A 6,957-nucleotide genomic window follows, 5' to 3' on the forward strand; every position below is an offset into this window, starting at 1 on the left:
TATATATATATTTATATATATATATATATATATATATATATATTCACTGGTAATTTAATATTTTTCCTGCTGGGTATAGTGCTAAAAACATTTCTTGGTATTTTAAACTGTTTCTCTTTCATATGACGCGTTCCCCCAATAATTCCCATTCTCTCTCTCTCTCTCTCTCTCTCTCTCTCTCTCTCTCTCTCTCTCTCTCTCTCTCTCTCTCTCTCTGTTGGTACAAGAGCAGACAACTTCTGACTTATTAGCAAGCTGAGAGCTCTCCCTTTCTGTAGCTCATAGCAAGCCTTACCGTACTAACTTACCCTGGAACACGACTCTGCTAAGCGGTTTACATCCAGGTCCAAAATTACTGCTGGGTGAACAGGAACGAATATTTAAGGATTGGTGGACAGTCATTCTCTCTTTCCTCCCCCCCTAATGTGTCTCCCTCCCTCTCTCTCTCACTCCCTCCCTCCAATGTGCCTGTCTCTCTCTCTCCCTCTCTCTCTCACTTCCTCCCTCCCTCCCTCCCTCCCTCCCTCCCTCCCTCTAGACGTAACCTTCTCGGAGTAGTTCTGAAGTCGACAAAAACTCGTTCCTTCAAGTCTGTTATTAACACTAAGTGGCTTTTTTCCCTAGGACAGGCAGGGACCAGCGCCCACCCTGTGCCCAGCACAAGCTGATAGTTAATGTCATTTGCATTTTCTTGTGATTTTTATGTCCTGTATAGGAAAAAAATAGTATCTTTGGGCTGGTGGGTTTTACCTGTTACCTGATTCTAGAGTTTATTTTACTTGTGTTGCTCGGTTACCTAGTTTCAATGGTTAGTAGTTATGTAGTTGTTCTTACCTAGTTGTATTGGTTGGGGGATGAGCCGCGGCTCCTGGGCTCCGGCTCTCAACACTTAATCCATTGGTACAGAGGTTTCAGTGTTGTGTGGCGCCTGCAACACAATACTTTTTTAAGTATTTCTAATTGTTCACTATTCTGACAATGATAAAAATGTTTCTTACGTCTCTGTGGCTTATTTGGGGGACTTGGTTCCCATCTGTTCCCCTTCTTCGTGTTCTACCCTCGCTTGTAGACAGGGTAGACAGGTGTGTGTTCCTTGTCTTTTTTTTTCAGAGTATTTTGTATGTGGTAATCATGTCGCTGTTGTGGTTGTGTTGTTAGGGGTGTTGATGGCAGTGGTGGTGGTGCTCACCTATCAGTGACTACGGGAGAGTGAGCTCTAGCTCTGCATACCCCGCCTAGACCAGCCCTTCTTGTACCTCCTGCGTTATAATTTAATTATTCTGGCATTCAAATTCTTTGTTGAATCTGGCCTTAAAGTTGAGGCTGGAGGTGGCTTCCACAACCTCTTGTGGCTGGAGGTGGCTTCCACAACCTCTTGTGGCTGGAGGTGGCTTCCACAACCTCTTGTGGCTGGAGGTGGCTTCCACAACCTCTTGTGGCTGGAGGTGGCTTCCACAACCTCTTGTGGCTGGAGGTGGCTTCCACAACCTCTTGTGGCTGGAGGTGGCTTCCACAACCTCTTGTGGCTGGAGGTGGCTTCCACAACCTCTTGTGGCTGGAGGTGGCTTCCACAACCTCTTCCTTCAGACCATTCGACCTGTTGACCACCAGTACCGGGTTCGAGCACTTCCTTACATTCCTTCGGTTCATTTGTGTTTCCAGCTTCCACCTGTGTCCTCTTGTCCTGCTTTCTCTCAGTCTGAAGAGGCTGCCCTTGACCACCTTATCTGTTCCCCTCAGTATCTTGTATGTTGTGATCACTACTCTTCTAATGCTTCTCTCTTCTAGGGTTTTGAAATTTAGTTCTCTTGGATCCTCTCACATGCTGCCCTTTTGTTACATGCTTTGTATACCTGGAGCATACCTGTAGAGGGTTGCGAGAGTTCTTCTACCCCCCGAGTCCTCCCTTGGGCCAAGCTAGACTTATGATAACTATCTCTAGCTCTTAACAGTTAATACTTGTAAGTGACATGTTATCTCAAGATAACATCAAGACACTGGTGTGTAATTTAGTGTCTTTTGTCTCGAAAATGTGTACGTTTTACAGCTTAATGGACTATGGAGTTGGGCTCTGGTTGTCGGTCTGAAGTGGCCTCTCCAGGGCACAAAGCCAGGGTAGGTTGGTACGGGGGAGAAGCTGTTACCCATGCAGCAGGTCCCCGCTCTCTCCACGGCGCCGAAAGCCTCCAATGGAAAGGCAAATATATATCTACACTGACTACTCTGTCATGTAATGTTTCTTTTGACAACAGTCAACTCGCAGCCTTGGTCTCCACAGTTAGTAAAGACCGTTTGAAACCGTCATCCACATTTCCGTGGTAATAAACATTGGATAGAGCTATTCGGCCTCACAGGCGTGGGGTCCAGGGTTCGAGTCTCCTAAAGGCCAGGTGCATGGGACCGCTGGAAATCTCTTGTTGAGTTCCTCACACACACACTTCCTTGTCATTTTCTTTGGGGGAATTTTTCCATGTTTCCCTTGGTCTGTCAGTGGTTTGTTTTCTCTTCCATAACTACGAAACAGCTTTAAATGGTTCTTAGCTTGTTGACAATGTTTAGAAATGATCTCTCAGCTTCTCCTCTGTTCATTTCTGGTTCTATTTGACGCCTCTCTGTTCCTCCTCTGTTTCAAGTTCTCTGTTCATCTTTTCCATGATTTCGAGGCGGAGTCAGTGCCTCACTCCGTCGACCTCAGCGTCCTGGGTGAGGTCGACCAGGCGAGGAGAGCCCAACAGGTTTGGCAGCCAACTGATCAAAAACAACGCAGAAATAATAGACTGAAACACGCGAGCAGGGACAAGGAGACACAAGAATGGTGAGTGGTCTCTTGGGCTCTGGCTCTTGTGGTGCTCTGTGGCTCTAGTGGTGCTCTGTGGCTCTAGTGCTGCTCTGTGGCTCTAGTGGTGCTCTGTGGCTCTAGTGCTGCTCTGTGGCTCTAGTGCTGCTCTGTGGCTCTAGTGCTGCTCTGTGGCTCTAGTGGTGCTCTGTGGCTCTAGTGGTGCTCTGTGGCTCTTGACGTGGAGGGCACTAATCAAAATCAGTTGTTTTTTTCTACCACAGACGTGGCCAGACATTTACAATGCTAATCAGCATATATACATTTTCTTCTGTCCTCCATGGACAGGGTTAGAGAAGTGTTAAACATATAGTTCAAACCAAAATCAGTGTCAGTCACGGAACCTGGATGTCACCCAACTTAGCGATAAGACCTATCATTAATGTATGATGACTTACTGTAAATATGTAGCTCTTGTAATAGCACTTTCTCTCTGTAACTAGCTGACATTGTAACTATAAGGTGTGAAGGATAGATGAAATGGTTTATGTAATAATCTAAGATGAGGTCTGATAAAGACCTTTTGTGCCCTCTGTAATGCTTTTTGCGCTACCGCTCACAGGATGAGTATGGGGTGCACAATAAACTACCTAAATCAATCAATCAATCCTCTGATCTTTTGTGACTTAGACTTGCCAAAGTCAGGTGTAAGTTCTCTCGGAATCATATATATATATATATATATATATATCCATCCCCCTGCAGTCAGAACGCAACTTCTTGCCTGAAGATATACACTTTAAACAAGTTATACCTCGTATTTCTAGATATTTTGAAACCCCCAAAAATTCGTCGGGCAGGGCAGAAATGGTGGATAAAAAAACAGTAAAAAAAAATCCCTTGTCGCTTTTAAGTATTAAACTCGGGAGGAGAGACTGCCTTTCGATTGCACTTACTGCACATGAAAATAATTGTTCAGTGCGCAACTTTTCTCCTTTCTGCTTGCTGTAAAACTTTGTCTTTTTTCCAGCGGTAAATTGTAGGAATATTATTACGCCAGTGGAGAGAGAGAGAGAGAGAGAGACGTAGGGACAGACGGAGAGAGAAACAGAGAGACGGGGAGAGAGAGAGAGAGAGAGAGAGAGAGAGAGAGAGAGAGAGAGAGAGAGAGAGAGAGAGAGGAAATGAGTGTCGCGTGTGAGGCTCGCTGGCTAGCTTTGTTTACATTCTGGATATTACCTCGTAAAAACCACAGTCGCACTCATTTATTTTTAATACTTAGTTATTAATGCTAAATCTTAATAAAATTCCTCTCGCATATAAATGTACAGTTAACAAATCTCGATTACCCTTACCTATATATCAATTTTAATTAAGAGAAAACGCGCGGCTGACAGTTCATCTGGCAATACCCGTCTCCTTAATCATGGCACCAATCAGGCCGAGTCTCCCTTCACTGTAAAAAATCACGACACGAATTGCAAGGTTCATCTGGAACGGAATCTGAGAGCAAGATGCCCGCCAATCGGCCACCTTTACAGCCTCCACGCATTTCATCTTCATTTTAGTCCGGTTTCCAGGGCCGTGGCGGAGGTTTGGGAGAACTCCTGGTCCCATTTGTCACGTATTTAGTAGCGTAAGGCTGGAGTGGAGGCGGTAATTCTGTGACATTATCTGTCTTGAGTTGCGACTGGACTCTCCTTGCGTGTGTGTGTGTGGCAAGCCGCTCAAGGTGGTGGGTAAGGAGATCTCTTGGCCCGCTGGCAAGTCTTGGCTGAATATGCGGTCTTTGACGGTGTGAAGATGGGGGGGGGGTGTATGGTAGATGTAGGGTGGTGTATGGTAGAGGCGGGGTGGTGTATGGTAGAGGTGACGATGCATTCCCCAAGATGATCTCTTAAATGATTATTTACTTGTTATATTTAATCACGATATACTCTTCTTGATTACAACCAGGTATAACGAAGGTTAATATACCTACTTACCTTGCTACCTTGCCTACCTTGCTACCTTGCCTACAGGAAACCAAGTCTTGGTTTGTGTGGTTGTACGTTTTGGCTGTCGCAAGTGAGCTTCTTAAGGTGATTAGTAGGGAACTACAACACTTCCTCCGTCCTCCTTGATAGTGAGACCGACGGAGGATGAGAGAGAGAGAGAGAGAGAGAGAGAGAGAGAGAGAGAGAGAGAGAGAGAGAGAGAGAGAGAGAGAGAGGTATGAACCTGAACTTTGTCATTCACAGGTTCCCGATCCCGGAAATGGGGGAAATGAAGGGAGGAAAGGGAAAGGGGGTGTAGGGGAAATGGGAGCAGACGGTACCCCTGTAGTCCCTTACCTCCCCCCCCCCCCTCCCTTTCCCCTTCCTGCCCAATGCCCATCTCCCTCTCTTAATGTCTCTATCTTCTGAACGCCCATCACCATTTGCATTTTAAAACCACTACAATCACAATCACCTGTGGTTGATTGTTCAATAAATCACTGAACTAAATGTTTAACAGATATATAACCAGCTTATGTATATAAGCTGGTTAGCATTGTAAATGTGTGGCCACGTCTGTGGTAGAAAATAATAAATTAATAATACTAAAAAAATTTTCTTTATTAGTCTGTACACAGATCTAATAATTATCCTTCGCCTTGTATTTCTTTTCTTTTCTAAGGTTACTTATTTTATCTTTCGTTCATCTTATCACTCTTGCTTGCTCCTTTCTTCATATTATTTCGTGTCTTAATTATTATTTGATATCTTAGCGTAATCTCCTTCCTCTTAAGTCTCTTTCCCGTGAGTGCCCCGGGGGTCATCCTAAGTCCAAAAAATGAGTGAAAGATATCAATTAATTTCCGAATTTCATCGTTAATTATAACGCAATACAGTATTGTACAAAACATTCAGAATGTGTATAATCCTTGTCTATAATTAATGACATTCTTCGTCTCTTTATTTGCAGGAGGTGAGTTCCAGCGTGTGTGTGGATAGATGAGGACGGCAAGGCTAGTATTTCTAGTTTTCTCTGGTCAGTGGTGGATGCCAGGATTGTGGTTGATGCTAGGATTGTGGTTGATGCCAGGATAGTTGTATTATCTACTAGCGTGTTCCTAGTGAGTGTTGTGTTATGTACACTTTGGATATGTTTTCTAAGGGTTCCAGCTTGTAGATGGCAGGTCAGTCTTCTCGAAAGCTTTGTGGTGGTTGAACCAGTTTTAGACCGAAGGTGAGTGGTCGAACCAGTTTTAGACCGAATGTGAGTGGTTGCACCAGTTTTAGACCGAATGTGAGTGGTCGAACCAGTGTCAGACCGAAGGTGAGTGGTCGAACCAGTGTTAGACCGAAAGTGAGTGGTCGAACCAGTGTTAGACCGAAGGTGACAGCCTCTATTGGGGCGTGTAAAGTGGTATACCACGTTTGTTTTCTGGGAAGGGTTGTAGTGTTTATTGAGGCTGTTCTGGAGTATTAAATCAGCCGTCCTTTTTGTTTTGAAGTCAATCAAATTCTTCCTCCATCTTCGCTCCCAGAATCCTTCCTCGCTAATTTTTCATTCCTAAAATCCTACCCTGCTTTTGTTTTCATCTGGGGCCAAGTCCCTCTCTTCTCTTCATCGTTGCCTTCTCCTTTCTCCTTTCCTTTTATTCTTAATTGGCTTTTCCTCTCTTCCTCCTCTGCACTCTTGCCTCCTCCTCCTCCTCCTCCCTTCCGTCACCCAATCCTTGCCTTCGCCTGCTCCTATTTAGCTGCTACTTCCTCCTTCCTCTCTATCTCATGCCGTCACTTTTAGTCTGTCTTCTGATTTCTCCTCCCTTACCCTATCCCCTCATTCTCATCCCCTCGCTCCCCCCACCCCACACCTCTTATGCTTCCCACCTCTCTCTTCTTTATCAATATTCCCCTTTTGTTTCTCTGAAGCTGAACCTGCCCTTCCTATACTCTTCACCTCTTCCTGTTTCTTGTCAACTTACTTCTCTTCCTTCTCCTCTTCCTGCACCAGCGTCGCACCTAGTCGTCAGCTGGGCTGCCGACACCGACTTGGCCAGTCATAAAGCTCTTATCAGTATAATTATTGTTCGGATTACGACTCTTTATCTACAGTAATTACGCTGTGGGTTATGACTTTCTCGCTTTTTGGGGGTGGTACAGTGTTGGAGGTTTAGGGTGTTGGAGGGTAGGGTTTCCAGGGTGTATTGTAGG

Source organism: Procambarus clarkii, chromosome 85, assembly GCF_040958095.1.
Source record: "Procambarus clarkii isolate CNS0578487 chromosome 85, FALCON_Pclarkii_2.0, whole genome shotgun sequence".
Taxonomy (NCBI): domain Eukaryota; kingdom Metazoa; phylum Arthropoda; class Malacostraca; order Decapoda; family Cambaridae; genus Procambarus; species Procambarus clarkii.